We start from the raw sequence: 17,181 nt of genomic DNA on the forward strand, positions 1-17,181 counted from the left end.
ATGTGCTCATCGGCATTTGATGTGGCAAAGCACATGGAAAAGTTGTGCGTCCTCTGACAACTCAGCTCCCAAGCCTGACCCTTGGTCTGTCTGTGGTGTTTGCTGAACACCTGGAGGTTCTAACAAAGCTCTCAGTTATGTCATTTCCTTCTCAGTTGCAGTAGGCAAACAGCTAAGCTCCCACTGTGGCCCCTGCCTCTCATACCCATAATCTGACCTCCTCTTTGGGCCCATCCTCGTTCTAGATTGTCACCATCAGATGTTGTCTAAAGCTTGAGCGTTCATTGTCCTCAGCTGCTCAAAGATCCAGCCTTACCCCTTTATCTGTGCTTCACCTTCTGATTACCACTCCATATTTGGCTGACAAATACAGTCTTACCCTATTAATCATCATTCAGAGTGCTGATGCTGTAAGAATTACTCTTCTCTTTAACCCCTTTGGCAAAAGCTTGACTCATTTTGTAATGTCCTCTCTAGTTTCCCTTTCTCCATTTACTTGAACAAGAATACTTGTCAGTATCTTCCCCACCTAAAAGCTGCACTTGCTTCAGTATCAAAATGATGGCACCACTATCTATTATTAGTTAAGTTTTCAAAAAAGACATCCATCTCTTGAGTCCTGCTAAAGGTTGGGATGGCAGGTGTGATGGTGATACAGCCAATAACTGTTAAAAAAAGGTCTGCAGACTTTTTTACTGTATCCCCCTTTCACTCTTTTTCTCAGTCGAGTTCAAGGTTCCTTTCTCCTCTCTTGCACATCTTGAACTCCAGATTTCTGTATGTCTTCTGTGTTTGGGTCAGACATTTCACCTTGTTGCAGTGCACATTCGGTGGTTTACTTTCAACTGGTGGAGTACCTTAGTTTGTACAGAGCGGCTGATTAGTAGTTTAATCAGTGATTTTGTTTCTAATTCTCTCTGTGCTGCTGTTCTATTTCTTTAGTTTTGAATACCGCAGATCCAAAGTTGAACTGGGGTCATGCTGAGACACAGAGGCCAATGAGAAAAGAAAGCAAGCATACCTGGCTGCTGAATGTCTTTGGAGGTGCCAGATGAAAGCAAATGGAATATATAAATCCACATACCTGTTCTGAATCTTTGTCTCTGCCTCAGGAGCAGTTTATTCTTATGTAAAGGTCACAAAATGGATTTAATGAGTAGGAAAGATTTCAGAAGAGAAAGTAAGAAGTGTGACAGTGTTAAGGGAAATTAAAATGTATCTTTTCAGTCCCTCTGAATGAAAAACTGGACCTCATAGTTTATTTCTCTCTGAGGTGCTATGATTTACAGAGTCTATTTTTTTTAATTGATTAGTGTGAGCTACTAAAATATCTCTGCAGCAATCTCATTTCTGCAGATGCATTCATTGATATTCACCAGGTAATTTATGCTAACACAGAGAACATTTACAGCCGTTCACTTTCAGTACTAGCACTTACAGACGTTTTGTCAGCCACTTAAAAACACAAGATGTACAATTGCATTACTTAAATGTTTTAATTAGTACTGTTGTTGAGAAACGATGGTGAACAACAGAACGCCATGAACGATTAGTCGTAATAAATCTGTCAATAAGCAAAAAATTACATCTATGGCTGCTTTAATATGAAGAAAAAAATAATCTTCAGCAGATCTGTAATGATTTTCACCAGGTTAGGATCTGATATACAGCATGGTGTCTGTAATGAAAGTATTGAAAGTAATGCAAGATGTCTCTCTGAAATGTTTTGGATGGGAGAAAGGCAAACTTCAAAACCTTGCCATGTCAAAAAATAATCAGCATTCATTTTATGGCATTGCTTTTGCTCATAACAGAAACAAATATCATTTTACACTAGACACAGACATTTCTTCCTCTCTTATTTTAGCTGCCTTTTTAGACCCAGTCAGACGACTCACATGTCAGAACTAATCAGTAGTGAATTAATTACAAACATGGATTTAGCAATTGCTTCTTTCCTGGAATTTAATATTTGCCTTCCAGTAATCTAACAAGGGACTCAGCACTGCATTGTTCAGCGTAGTTCCAAGGGATTAAGAAGAGTTTTATAACTACTGTATTTTCAGTCTTTTGGATGACTTGTAATTAACTGAAGCATATAGTACACGCATTGCTTCAGTAAAAAAACTCATCATTTTTCTACCCTGAGAAATGCCAGTCACAATTTTAATCTGGTTGGAATACTTCCCTCATTCTGTAAATACCTGCCTGGTTTTGAGTGCTGGTAGAAGCCCTGTAGATTCATATAGACTAGAGAGCACAGGAAAACTGAAAAACAGCCTCTCACCTGACATGTTGTTATTGCTTAGGGTGTTAAAACTAAACCATCCAATACTCAGGCAAGGCTACAGGAGTTTTAACTGTCATTTCATTATTACAGCTAATGGTCTTCTTAAAACCAAATATTTAGGATAGCAATAGCCTACTAATCTACACAGAAAAGATAAAAGATCATGCTGAAACAGAGGGACTGGCAAGGTACAGGTTGGTGGCAAATACAATGTAGTATGCTCAAAGGATTCTTGCATAAAAGCAGTGAAATATTTTAAAAGGTGGTAGATTTTGTTCTGTTTCATAAGAAATGGAGTTCTGCTATCTCTGGAATTAAAAGGGGAATGACTTGGCAAGAAAGGAGGCTTTGGAGCACAGGAAAAAATGCTGTCATACGTACAATGTCACAAACTCCCTACAATTAAATGAAGAGATCTTGGAGGTGCCCTGAAGAGTCATAAGAGACAGTGCTGAAGTCCCAAAGCATTATTGTCCCTGCAGGTTCTTTCATCAGCTTCAGTGAGGCTTCAGCTCAGAAGCAGACTCAAATGTTTTTGGAAGGGCATTTTGTTGTTTTAAGCACCGTCTTCAAAAACGGGCTCCCAGATGATTGAACAGTGTGTTATGTAGTTTTCCTTTAAGAAAAAAGCACAGATGTTTCCCCATCCAAATCCATTAGCAGTCTTAATTTAACAGCCTTTAACTAAAAACAGGTTTTGGGGTAAAGAGTTATCAAATAACTGGCCCACTGGAAATCCTTTTTTCTAAATCCCATTATTTACAGGTTGGTTTCTGCTCTGAAACAGCTTTTTACACGTACATATTATGTTCCTATGAATTTTGGTATTTTCAATTTAATTTCCATGGGAAGAAAAAAGTTAGGGATGTTAGAACTAAGAAGAACAAAACCCAGAAATGAGCTATTGTACCAGAAGACCACCCACCTGTTTTTGCATTTGAATTTATAGCAGAAAAAAACAACTTAAAGAACAAACCAGTATGGAGGTAAAACATTCTCTACCATCTGACTTTCTAGAGTTAAGAAACAAAGAAAGATTCTTCTATTTGGTTTGTTTAGCTGGCGTAATATTAACTGGTGGATGGCATGAAAAATGTCTGTTTGGCCATGAATACTTTTGGCCAACAGTACCGTGGTTGCTTGAACAAAAAAGGATACAAATTGGGCCGTACCATCAAGCAGCTGTAGCTACAATAACACCTGCCAGCTGAATGTTGTGCCCAGTATCTTGATCTGATTGAAATCAAATAAAAATCTCTAATTAAATTTAATAAGCGTCCTTTCCTTTTATGCAAGATTGTAACCAGAAATAAATGAAGTTAGATGGAAGGTTTTCTTCTTCAGCATAGGGGAAATTAAGCCCTGTAGCATCACTGAACAGAAAGGTAGAGAGGTTTAAATTTATTTAAATTGCTGAAAGTGAGGGTTTCTGACATAAGGAAGCTTTGGGTTTTGGAAAATCAAAGCAGGATACTGATAGTACTAGTTTAATGATTTTAAATAAATATCGAATATATTCAAATACTCAGACCAGATGCGTTCTTTTACTTAGATTTCAATAGAAATGAGGTGGTAAGATGCTATTTTTAAATTGTATGCAAAGTGTGTTGAGGGGCACAGAAGTGTAATGGGCTGTCATATTTGTTTTAAACTCATGTGAGCAATATTAATATGGACCATCAAGAATTCTTCTCTGAGGCTTTCATAGGCCATGGGCAAGTGTGTATGCGATATGAAGCTGCATACAATATTTGTTTCTAAATAGTGCTATAAATTATTATCTTGGAACTATGCTTATTACATAATATTAAACTGTCTCAGTCTAGAACAGGAATATTTTGTCTTACATTCACTTATATATTGTCTGTTGTTGGTTGTTAATTTAAAATATGCAACTAATATTATAAAACACTTGAAACTTTTTCCTTATCTGCTTAATACCTACAGTGTACTCTGTTCATCATATTGCTAGGAGAGGCAGATAAACTCCATTTTATCTTCCTTCAAGTTCGTCTAAAGCCTAGACCTGAGAGTGTGGTTGGTGAGTTTAACACTGAGCATGGGAACAGCTCAGGGAAATGGTAGCACCTGGGACCTTCGCTAATGGTTGGGCATCTGAGACAAGGAAGCTGGTCTGGCAAAATAGACTCACTGGTTATTCTGTGAAATAGGTGCTGCGCTACTTTTGCCTACCCAACCATCCTTTTCCTATGGTTTATTTTGAATTCAAGTCTCCTGGATTTAGTAGCTTTTAAAACTAAGTGCTAATATATGGTGGTTTGTTGTTTTTTATTTTATTTACTTGCTCAGGTATTTCCTAATCTCCACAGAAAAGGTGGAGAGAACTGGTTTTAGATAAAGAATCCTCTTCAGCAAGGCACTAGCAGTGTTCATTGCTTCCCAGATATTCTTGATCTAAGAGACAAGTAACATAGCTGTTAGTGTATAATGACTCCTACACACAGGAGTTACATCAACTTAACAAACTTTAAATAGCCCTAAACAGAATTTCTAAATGTAAATGTATATTTCTTCAGAGACACTTTTCACAGATTACCAGTGTGAAAAATCTCAATTTTAGAGAAATATATATTGAATTAAGATGTATGTTTTCATTAACATCCAGTGCTTTTCATTCTTTAATATTGGACGTGTGCCATGAGATCTCTAAGGCTTGACACAGTTCCTGTCACTCTTGCTACAGTAAATTAAGAGTTCTGGCTACCTGCTATTTCTGAAAATCAGGCCTAATTATCATCCTCTAAAAGGAAGGGATCGATAAAATCAGAAAGGTGATTATTTTAGGAACTGCAGAATAGAATATGAAGCACTACAAACAATTAGGCAAGTATCTGTGGGGGTTTGAGGGGGAGAGCTGGGACATAAGCAAAAGCAAGTCAGATTATATTTAATCAGGATGGATAAGATTATTACATTTGAAAACAATTATGTTTGGATAAAAGTTGTATGGTTTTTCTACCTGTAAAAAAATATGAGAGAAAATTAGAAAAATCACTTGGCAGTATTCTTCTGGACATAGACATCTGGTAATGTATACCCAAAGTCCACTGTAATAAATGACACATTCTTTCATGGAGGTCATACAGCCACAAGTGCTCCACTGTGAACCAAAGCACTTTGCATAGCATGGACAAAGGTATATTCTCATGATTGAAAGCTTTATATATTTCATGTGTTGGCACTTTAGTTTGTGATCTATAGCAAAATTAGCAAAAAAATTCTGGCATTTTTAGTAAGAAAGGAGAAAAATATTTGTTTCTGAATTCAGGACATCCAACGTCTTTAGAATTAGGAAAACCAAAAAACCCCACTGTCTCTTATGACCTAATATCACTGTAGATACTGTTTGATACAATATAAGTGCATTATTAGAGGGGATTGAATTATAGCATGGCTGCATAGTTAGTGGATGAGATGTACTGGTCAGTGCTATGTGCAAGAAGAGCTACAAGAGATGCCAAAAGTAAATGTGATGTGCTACTACCAGCAGATACCAATGTTCCCCCATTAGCTGCCCAAGAAAAGAATGTACACGGCGTTTAACGGCTAAACACAGCTGAAGCATTCCAACTTGAATGCATACCTTGTAGATCCAACTGAAATCTGAAATTTTTTTCAATTTTGAAAAATTTTGATTTTTTTTCTAATTTTGAAATTCCTCATTATTATGATTCTTGTCAACGACGTACACCAAAACAGAAATGGCTGAGATGATGTTTATATCAGGTTTAAGTGTCTAAAATACAGCTGCACTGTCTACCCTGGATTCTAATGACAGAATTAAGTTCACATGCTTGGAATCTCATGAGTTGCTCTCTTTGATATTTTGGTCCAAACTTTTGGTCTGGTGATGAAAATGATTCTATTTTTATTCTCATGATATTTGGCCCCAATGATATGCCACTAGAAACTGGAAGAAAATGAGCAAAAGGCATAGAAGAATGTGGAATACAACTTCATGTAAGGAAATTAATTCTGGTCTCCTATTAAACAGGTAAGACATCCAAAACAATATTTCACTGATTTGAGAAAATTATGCAAGACTGGATTATGCAAAATTGAAACTAGGAAGGGCAGGCAAGATTTCTTTACAACCTTCCACTTCTTCCAGTTAATGTCTGAATTATAACCATTTCCATCAAATTGTACCACTTTTCTCTATTTTTAGGAGCTTTCTTACAAGAGCCACAAATTATGAACCACCCTGTAGTTTTGGGGAGGTAATTTGTGAAAGAAATTTCTCACTGTTGTGAAGGCACAGCTCACAACAGCTCTGAAGCCCAGAAAGATGTATGATTGGAGTCTTTGTCCACAGGTGAAAAGATGTTACTGTGTCAGAAGAACATCGAGGCAGTGGAGATTTCCTTCTGACTGATTATTCTGCCTTGCTCGTTTATAGCAGCTGCTATTGTCTGTGGCTTGTAAGGAGTTTAGGATAGCTGTGTTTTCTCTGAGTATTTCTATGCTCCACTGTTGATGTGGCCAAATGATTTTGAATCATGGTAGTCTTTATCTAACATGATAGCTACTGTGCCTTTGTGGCTGGAAAATTGTTGCTGTATTACCCAATCTTCAGCATTCTTTCAGGAGGATGATAAATTTCACTGTCTTGAAATGGGCTTTCTTTTCTGTCCCTATCATTGGACAATTCAGGGATTCCTCTACAAGTAGAAAATGTTGCACAAATCTCTTCTATTCTTTTAGTCTCCTTGCAGTGTCTTGGCATGTTGTTTTGTTTTTTTTTCCTCTGACCTTTTAAAATATTAGTTTAAGCATGAAAATAGGGGTACAGCTGGAGATTGGTATTATTGGAGGCACAAAGAAATTCTAATTTAAATATATTAACAATTTCAGAAATTTTCCTGATAATTCAGGTAAACATTTAAATCTGGCATGATCATTGGTGGTTTTTCATCTGTTTGGTGTTTACTGATGACTCCTGTCTGCCATTTCTGGCATTCTGTTGTAGTATTTTGCACTTGGTTGCTTTTCGTTTAAGGACCTCAAAGCACTTTAGAAAATAATAAGTATTACATGCATTTTGTAGGTAAGAAAACTGAAGGAGAGAGAGAATGAATGATTGGATCAAGGCCTCTGAGCAATTCAATAGCAGAATTAAAGTTACAATTTAAAAATCCCAGCTCCTGCTGTATTTCAAAGCTAAAACAAGACTGTGAGACTGTGAGGAAGTTCAGAACAAAACAGATATGGCAGGTGATGGTAAACGAATGCACAACAAGAACCACAGTTATCTACTGAAATTTATCATTTAGAATACAACCAACTCACCAATGCAACCAATTCAATGATATATAAAAAACCTTATCATTGCCACTAAATGCAACAAGTTATTCATTTGGGGCTTTTTGAAAGGGTGTGTGTTGTTTGAAATTTCCTATCTGATGCAACAAAGAAACAGGATTATTTGATAGTTTGCTGAATTGTCTGATCACTGATGATTTTCTCACAAAATGTAAACTCGATAACATCTACAATCCTATTCTGAAGTTCCTTGATCTCTAGCTACTGTGCTAATCCCTTCCTTTTTTCCATTTGCTCTATTTGCTCACACTGCCATCCAGTTTCTCAATTCATCTGTTATCCAAAAGCTGATGCAGGGATGCTAGTACATCTCTGATTCCTCAAAGACTCCTGGCAGGAGACTGTGGGTTCTGTTGAGTACCAACAGACCTGAGAGTGACGCAGACAGAGATGCCGTTGCTCTTTTGCCGAGCAAGAGCAGTGGAGGACAACCATATGCAGCTAAATTATATCTGCTATAAAATGACTTTTTAAACCAAGACATCCATTAATTGACACCAACACACTACAGTTGCAGAAGGCTGGCACTTTAGCAGCAGGATTATCAGGTGATAACATAATGACAGAAACGATCAGCCACACAATAAGCAAAATTTTGTGCTGTGAAGTTCTGCAGCAGCAGCGTGAAATACGCACGTGTGTCCTGACAGCAGCTTGCTCCTGCCAAGACTCAGGTCTTGATGTGCACTGATCATCAAAACATGCCTTCATCATTCCAGCATTAGGGTGGATTATCCCCATTTATAAAATGTTTGAACATATATTACATGCTGTTAGAAATGTTCACAGCCCAACAAATATTAGACAACATCTTCGCTTGGTCTCTACCTTATCCCTTTTGTCCGGCATTTGACTCACTGAAAATACATTAATAAATCACTTAAGGGCAATTACCTTTCAATGCCTATTAATCAGACAGCCCCAGGAAAATGGACCATTTCTTGTACAGTTTTCAAAATCCATGGAAGCTGCTTTTACAACGAATATGTCTGAATCATTGTTATGTACTTGAACAGTGCTGTGAACCTTAAACCGCTAAGGACACTTGATGGCTAAAATCCTACGTATTCCAGAATTGATGGCATCCGCTCTTTCCACTACAGGAGTCTGCAGTGTGAGTACCTCAGGTCAAATATTCCTTGTAGATAATTTAACATGCACTGGTGCCACCCTGTGGATTTCAACACAAACACTTTAGTAGAGCTCAAAAGGAGAGGTAGTACAGCCGCTGTAGAAGTGAGATCCGAACACTCACACCTGCTTCTCCTTTGAAAAAACATTTCTATATTTACAATTACAGTAGCCTTGCTATGGAGTCTAAAATACCTTTGCATTCAGGGGAATGTGATTCATCTCTTTTTTTTAGGTAATTTTAAGTTTGTTGGCTTCAATGAGCTTGCTTATGTGAACATATATTTCTATCTGAACATATAAGGTCGTAATCACTATCTTAAATTTGTACTTTTAAAACATTTATGGAGAATCAAGGCTTAAATAGATTAAATGAGTTGAGTGAACATATATTTCAAAAAAATGAATTCATCTTCTTTAAATTTTCTACTCTATTTCTGACTCATTTCTACTATGTAAAATATTCAAGCTAATGAGAACGTAAGTAGATTCTTTAGTCTGTTCACATTCAAAGCACTGGAAGGAAACACAATTTTACTGCTATTCACATGTGCCGTCCAATCAAAATATCCATCTCTGTGCTTGATTACCAGTATCCAAGACTCTTGGCAATGCACACTGTGATCCATCTCCATGCCTGATTGCCAGTACCCAGGACTCTTGGCTTGCACACCATAAAGCTCCAGAACAGATGCTAAGCCATCTTCTTTTGTGTGTGCTGGGACATGCTGATGATCTCCCGTCACACTGCTCTGGGAACACTTTCCCTACCCTAAGAACTCCCTTATGTTTTCCCAGCAGTCTCAGAAAAATAAAAAGATGTTGCATGCCAGCCCCTGCCAGCTGCTTCCTTTTGCCTCAAGAAATAACCTTGTAGGCAAAATCCACGATGGCCTCCACAAACAGAAGGTGGTTTTTCTTGTGTCAGTGTCTTATCCTGAAATAACTTAGAAACATTCTCCCATAGGAGGCATAAGTCTTTATACACCAGTTTACAGAGATTCTGCTTTCAAAAACTCTGAAGAAAAGCCAGGAGGCCAAAGGATGCTGCTGATCACCAAGCACTAGATTTTTGTTCTGGTCTCATACACACACACCAGTGCAACGCTGGAGTTAGCACCAACACCTACACTGCGAGTTCAGCTGAATACCCGAATGGTTGGAGATGACCATGGCAATCATTTGGTTTCATCTCTTGTTCAACTTCCGCCACAGAATTTCCTGCAATGATCCTTGCATGAGTACAAAACCTTGTTTTAAACCTGACTTTTTTTTCTGCGTTAATGCTTCTGAAGCAAAATGTGAGGTTAAAAGTGGAAACAGTGTGATTGGCATGTGGATGGATGTACATAATGCAAAGAGAATTAAGATAATTAACAGGTAGTGCATGTGCAAGGAATCACGTCTGAGTTCACAGCAAAATGTCAGAAGCTGATTCTTATGTCTTACAATTTTTACAGTACTGTAACTACATTTTGCTTGGAATAAAAGGATTTCTGATTTATAGGAGCATGATCAGGCTCGTGTCTAAATTGCAATGGAGCTTGTGCTCCTAGAATGTTTATTTTGGAAGGATCACACCTGCAATATACTTAAATAGGAATTTATTATCTGCTTTTTACAAGTAAGCTTTAGTTTTTTTCCAACGTGGCTGAAGTATTCGGCAAGGTGCCCCATTTCTCTTACTGCTTACCCCCTCTCCCACCTCAATGCCATGTTGACTTATTCCCTAGGTAAAACAGCCTCTCACCCACTCCCCATTTTACTTAGGTTCCTGTGGGTTTTCAGCATGAATTTTAGTCTCATTTTATTTTTAGAGTTACTTGCACAAAAACCTATTTACCTCAAGCCTCAGCAGCTGACCTCAAGCGTTTCCAGAATACATGTAGTACATAAATATCCGGAGTCTACTGAGCTGTATGTTCACCTCACGTTCCCATTCAGTGTGACTGGAAATCTATATTTAATTCTTTTCATTAAGAAGAATTGTTACCCTGCACCAGGGTAAAGGTACGGGCACATCTGAGAAGCAACGCCTGGGCAGCTGCCACGATACGCTTCCTGTGATACGGTGGGAGCTTGGAAGGGCGACAAAACCCCTGAGCAATGAGGGATGTTGCTCACACAGAGTGGTGGCAGAGAGGCATGTTCCCAAGGATGGCATTAGTCAGAATCACTTGCAGTGAATAATTTCTGCCTTAATGCGCTATCATCACTCAGGTTCCTAAGAAACTGGACAGTTTAATTGGATATCTGTTAATGAAGGCAGATTTCTTCATGTTCATCCAGGTTTAATTCTGGATTCTGTCAAATGAGAATGGTGCCACGGAATTAGCAATTTAAAAGTTCCTGTTCAGATAAAGAGAAAAAATACTGCTCAAAATAATATATTGAACTTCAAATTTAGTACCCCAAACATGAGTCTCATTTCACTATCCATAGTACTCTAATCCAGTTTGCTTTAAATTAGGAAAAAAAATTTAAAAAGTCATTAAAGTTAGCCTAGTTATTTTTTTTATCGTTAAATTTGGGACAGAATTTGTTCTTGTCATTGAAATAAATGGATTTTGTTTTTTTAATTGTCTCTGGTTTTTGCTCATTAGCTGTATTTGTATTTCAGTTGAAGAGCTGTGCTTGGGACAGCAGAGAACGGGTACTTTCAGGCCTCCCCACCTCCCGGGCTGTTCTTTGCCTGTCTGCTTCCCTCTGATGCTTTGCTAAACCGGGACATGGAGTAACAATACCCAAGTCAACTTATGAGGATGATGCTATCCACAAGGGATAAAGTGCATCCCACATTAGTCTAAATGCCTTGGCCTCTACATCCACATTTATTGCTGGTAAGGGCAGTAAATTTTGTTTGAGGGTAGCTTAAGGGCATTCTGTGGCAGAGACTGGTCAGACTTATTTACCATCAACCGTCGTGTTTTGAGCAAGCAGGACAACCCAGGGGGGCAGGGCAGAGCTGGGAACAGAATCACTGTTTCACCCTCTCCCATTTCTCTGCCCTAGCATTTTATGGCCAGATTGAAAGGAAAAACAATCAAGGCTACGTCTGGCAACAAACATGTTTTTCATTTTTGATAGGCTACAGTGTGCGTAATCAGGGATTTTTCAAAGTCGTATATCCAAACAGTGCTTTGTTGTCTTCAAGCTACTCAAATAATTTGGAACAAGTACGGTGATAGAATAACCAATATATCTGAAAGTTAAATATGGAAGTCTGGATTTTGATTTTTTCTCCTGCAATATTTTACAAAAGACAGGATTGCTGAAATGTCTCTGTATTACAGCATCCGAGGAGGACTCTAAGGAGACATTGTTTAGTTTGTAAGAGGAATAGGTTACATATGTTTACTGCATCATTTCTCATTCTTGCTGTGATTGTTGCCAAGGAATGGATTAATGTTGTTCCATTTCACAGCAGCAATGCAGCTGTAATTCCCATGTACAAAATGTATTCTCTTTGAATAACTGCTTCCTCCTACTTAGAGAAAGAAATGTGTAATATTAATAGAAAAAAATTGTATGTGGTAATATTTTGCTACTGCTTTACACAACCATTACCACACAAGGTAAAGGCCATAAAAAAAACAAATACAAAGATTGAAAAAAAAAAAAAAGTTGGTACCTCTTTATTTGACCAATTTCACACCAGCATCACTGAAAAAATGTGTTGGTTAAATAACGGAGTAAAAGACTCTCAGGACAAATGCTGGTTTTCAGCTGATTCCCTTCACAGCCTATCCATGTCAGCATAAGCTGATTTTAGTCTTCTGTATGCATGGTTTTTGTTTATGCATTACCAACTATTTATAAATTTAATTTTTAGGGACAGAAATAACAATGATGGAAAACATCAGTTTGGTAGCCAACTTGTTTTAGACATTTTAGAATGTCTTTGTATTTTCAAGTATTAGGGGGTAGTCAACCACCTCCTTGACTCTGGATCTATGTGCTTTTGATCTAACTCAAAGTTATAGGACTGGATCAACTTTGTTTAAGGTATGGGCAAGCTTTCTATTCTATTAAAAATGTAGACTGAATTGGTCATTTTTTTTCTTAGGACATAAAAATTAATCACAGAATCACAGAATCATCTAGGTTGGAAAGGACCTTGAAGATCATCTAGTCCAACCGTTAACATAGCATTGGCAGTTTCCAACTACACCAGATCCCTCAGTGCTATGACAACCCGACTCTTAAACACCTCCAGGGATGGGGACTCCACCACCTCCCTGGGCAGCCCATTCCAACGCCTTACAACCCGTTCTGGAAAGAAATACTTCCTAATATCCAGTCTGAACCTTCCCTGGCGCAACTTGAGGCCATTACCTCTTGTCTTATCACTCATTACTTGGTTAAAGAGACTCATCCCCCCTCTCTGCACCCTCCTTTCAGGGAGCTGTAGAGGGCGATGAGGTCTCCCCTCAGCCTCCTCTTCTCCAGACTAAACCCCCCCAGTTCCCTCAGCCGCTCCCCATCAGACCTGTGCTCCAGACCCTGCACCAGCTCCGTTGCCCTTCTCTGGACACGCTCGAGTCATTCAATGGCCTTTTTGGAGTGAGGGGCCCAAAACTGAGCCCACTCATCGAGGGGCGGCCTCACCAGTGCCGAGTACAGGGGCAAGATCACTCCCCTGTCCCTGCTGGCCACGCTATTTCTGGTACAGGCCAGGATGCCATTGGCCTTCTTGGCCACCTGGGCACACTGCTGGCTCATGTTCAGCCGGCTGTCAATCAACACCCCCAGGTCCCTCTCTGACTGGCAAATCTTTCACTCTTTCTTTGAATTGATCAGCTATATCATTCTTGGGTCAGGAAAATGCTGTGTAAGTCCTACTCCCAAAAGATACAGGACTCAGCGTGATTTTTCCAAGTCTTTTAGCTACTTGGAGATGACCATAGGAAATTTAGGGTTCCCACGCCAGACCAGATGGATCTACATGGCCAGTTCATACAATGTTCTGCTGCACTTATATCCATTCTCAGTTTTCACACTACAAAAATACCACTCTCATGATCTGCAACAAAATCTCCACTTCATTTCAGATATTTAATATTAATGAAGCACAGTAAATATTGTCTTAGGATCAGCAGGGCATCTCATGTGTATAGGTATATACTAGCTATGTGGTATATACAGACCACTTAGTATAGACTAAGTAGTGTGTATATATACGTATGCCAGTCTGCTTTAGAGGACCAGCTCGATGTAGGATGGCTGTGAATCAGTTTGAAGCATTTGCCTTCAGCAACAGGAATTGCCCCATAGTCCTCTTTTCTTTAGCAGTACGGGTGAAACCTCAGGCAATCTAAATATACCTCCTCCTGTGGTTATTGCCAGCGCTAGAAACAGCTCGTCGGTGATAAAGAAGCTGATCCTTGAAATCAGTGCAAAGATTCCCATTACATTTTGCAGACCTTAATAAAGGCCCAGATGACCTGTTTATCTGTGAAATTGCTGCTGTCACTAGATGGATGAATTCCTGTACATGAGGGAAGATAATAACGGTGACGCGTTGGATTTAGGACTGATATACGGCATCTGCCTTGCTCAAGGAGATTCTGTGGAAAATCCTGTCTGAAAATATGGGAATGTAGCCCCTAGATTTCCTTGTACTGAATGAGATACATTAGCTTTAGCAATTTTTAATTAATTTAAAATGTTTACAATTATTAATATTAACTTTCTTCATTATATTTTCTTACTAAGCTTACTTCTGTTCAGATTCTGAAAAGAATAATAAGTAAACAATCAAGTTTGTGAAAAGGTTTAGTGGATAAATGATCATACCATGATCCTTGCAATTTACTGCAAGTAATCATACAGTCAAGAGAAATTATTGTACAGACATTTACCAATCTTAGTGGTGCCAATGGATATGTCACTGGGAGATGTTGTGGAGTAAAATAATGTTTTTCAGAAAGGATTTGCAGCAACCTCTAATTTGGATTTCTCTCCTTTGTCCACAGTTACTGCAGTTCTTTAACCCTTGCAATTTCCTGTAAGGTCGGGTTGTATTTATCAGCTGTTGTCATGATTTAATACTGCCCCAGTAGAAAGTAAAGACGACCAACAGCGCAAACAAGGGGCTCTATTTGCAAAGCATTTTTCATCAGAGCAGTAGGTAGAAAATCCCATTTAGCTCTCTGAAATGGATTTAATCTTGCATTTATAAGAAATGAGCAAAGACGGAAGAGTTGCACAAAATTAACAGCCTCACAGTACTAAAACCTCACAGTTATTTTTTTGTCTTCAAGTCACAAGGTCCTAGGGAAGGTTTTATGGCAGGGTTACAGTGAGAACCTCTGAAGGTATTGTGGAAGGTCAAACCAGCCCTGCGACCCCCTGAAAGGGGACATAAAGCAGCTCTCAGGCACTGATGGGGTACAGATGTGTAGTGGGTTTGGGCAGAGCTTTTCTACATGAATAGAAACACTACTTTGAAAAGATTTTACAAAAGGAAAAACAGAACAGATGTTGGTATGACTTTGATAGGATAAAGGTAGTTTTTGTCTCTCCCCTCAAAGCTTTCTCTAATTTCAGTGCCAGCCTGGGGACAAATCTGACAGCCTGGGCTGCAGGTAGACATGCAGGGCTTGATTTTGCCTTGACACCGTCTCTTTGCTAGCAGGATTTTCTTGACCTCAGTGTTATCTTTCTGAATACAAGTTAAAGAAGAGTGATGTCTGATACCATGGGAAGAACAGTTTTCTCCCACAAGTCCTTGCATAGGGCAGAATTGCACATATAAAGCCACAACAAACTCTCTGGGAAACCCCTGGAGTTGAACTGGGTGGGAATTGATCTAGGAGTATTATTTCTTGTTACAGAAGGTAGGAAGCAGCATACAGGCATGTTTAGCATAAACAGTGTCATGACAAGCTAACAAGGATGTAAAAAAAGAAAAGAAATAGAACTGATATGTGGTGTAATACTATTTCCTAGTGTAGAAAAGGCTGTATCCAGATCCTGCAAGGCCTAATTCCTGCTGGCAGGTCCTGACTCTATCTATTGCAGTGTTTAAAATACCACTATAAGTGTGAAGGAATATTTAAAATATAAATTCATCAAGTGCATCACTCATTATTTATATTTATATTTGCACATCAGTTGTGCCCAAAACCCTGCCAAGAATTGATGCCACCTTGCATTCGATCACTATTCACAGTAGAAATGGTCCTCTCTGAATAGTCCTGATGTGATGAAATATGTTTAGCAGTAAAGCTAGAAAATCAAATATTGTTTTCCTTAAGGATATTTTTTCTATTCCTATTGAAGAAGTATTCATGTTAGCATATTTATTGTTCATGATGGTATGAAATATGATTTTAGGATGTCTTCTACTATTAAATAATGGAATTTGCATGGGTCTGTCAGCACCTAAGCAGCAGGAACACTGATGAGTCCTGAATTGGGATGGCCAAAAATAAGTATGTGCTGTAGAAAAAAAGGTGTTTATTGATCATTATGGGATTATTTTCTCAGTGACTTAGTGCTACAGCTGTGGCGATTCTGTTTAGGTCAGCTCTGAAACGTAGTATTATGAATCTTTATTATGGTTATTATGAATATTGTATCTGCATTTACAACTCTTGTGCCTATTGTATAAGCCTCTGGGTGTGTTTACAATTGTTTTAAACACACTTTCTAATATTAAAGTGCTAAAAACTGGTAACAGGCAGAAAACATCCATATTAATCAGAAGCAGTCCGTAATAGCACTTGACTATTAACCAAATGCTGCACATTTATTCTATAACTGAGTACATTAAAACCCCACAAACTGAAATGGATATAACGGTTTGTTCCTTCCCACTCCCACACCCCCCTGCTCTCTGTTTCTCCATCATGCTCTTGATTATAAATCTTATAAGCTCTCATTTTATCACTACTGAAGATTAATATTTACATCTCATAAATGTCCTTTACTCTTATTTGGTTGGCACCTTCCACTTTCTCCTCTGGGACACAAAAACACTGCCTTATGTAAAAGATATTCTCATATAAGGCCACCTTTAACAGAGGTCCACAGTGTCCTTTCATGTCCTTATTTTATTGATGATCGCATGATTAGAAGGTAGCTTTCATTCAAAGAAATTCTATAATAATTACTTTCTTGCTTGCCTGAAATGTATTTATTTTTGTGGAAGAAATAACTCTGGAAGTTTAGTACTTTTGCATTGTGCTAATCTTTATGCAAACCTTTTCTGGGTAAGGCATAAAAAAGCAAGTTTAGACTATTTTGAAGCTGTCATTCACACTGACTGCAAAAATCCACATTGATTCCGGTAGAAAGAGAGGAAGAACAGAAGAGACACGGATCAGGATTTAAGTGCAGCATTATACAAAGAGCTGGCAGAGTGCTTCTCACAAGAAATACACTTCTGAATTTGTATCTTAAAGTGACTAGCA

The sequence above is a fragment of the Strix aluco genome, chromosome 31 (genome assembly GCF_031877795.1).
Source record: "Strix aluco isolate bStrAlu1 chromosome 31, bStrAlu1.hap1, whole genome shotgun sequence".
In the NCBI taxonomy this organism is placed as follows: domain Eukaryota; kingdom Metazoa; phylum Chordata; class Aves; order Strigiformes; family Strigidae; genus Strix; species Strix aluco.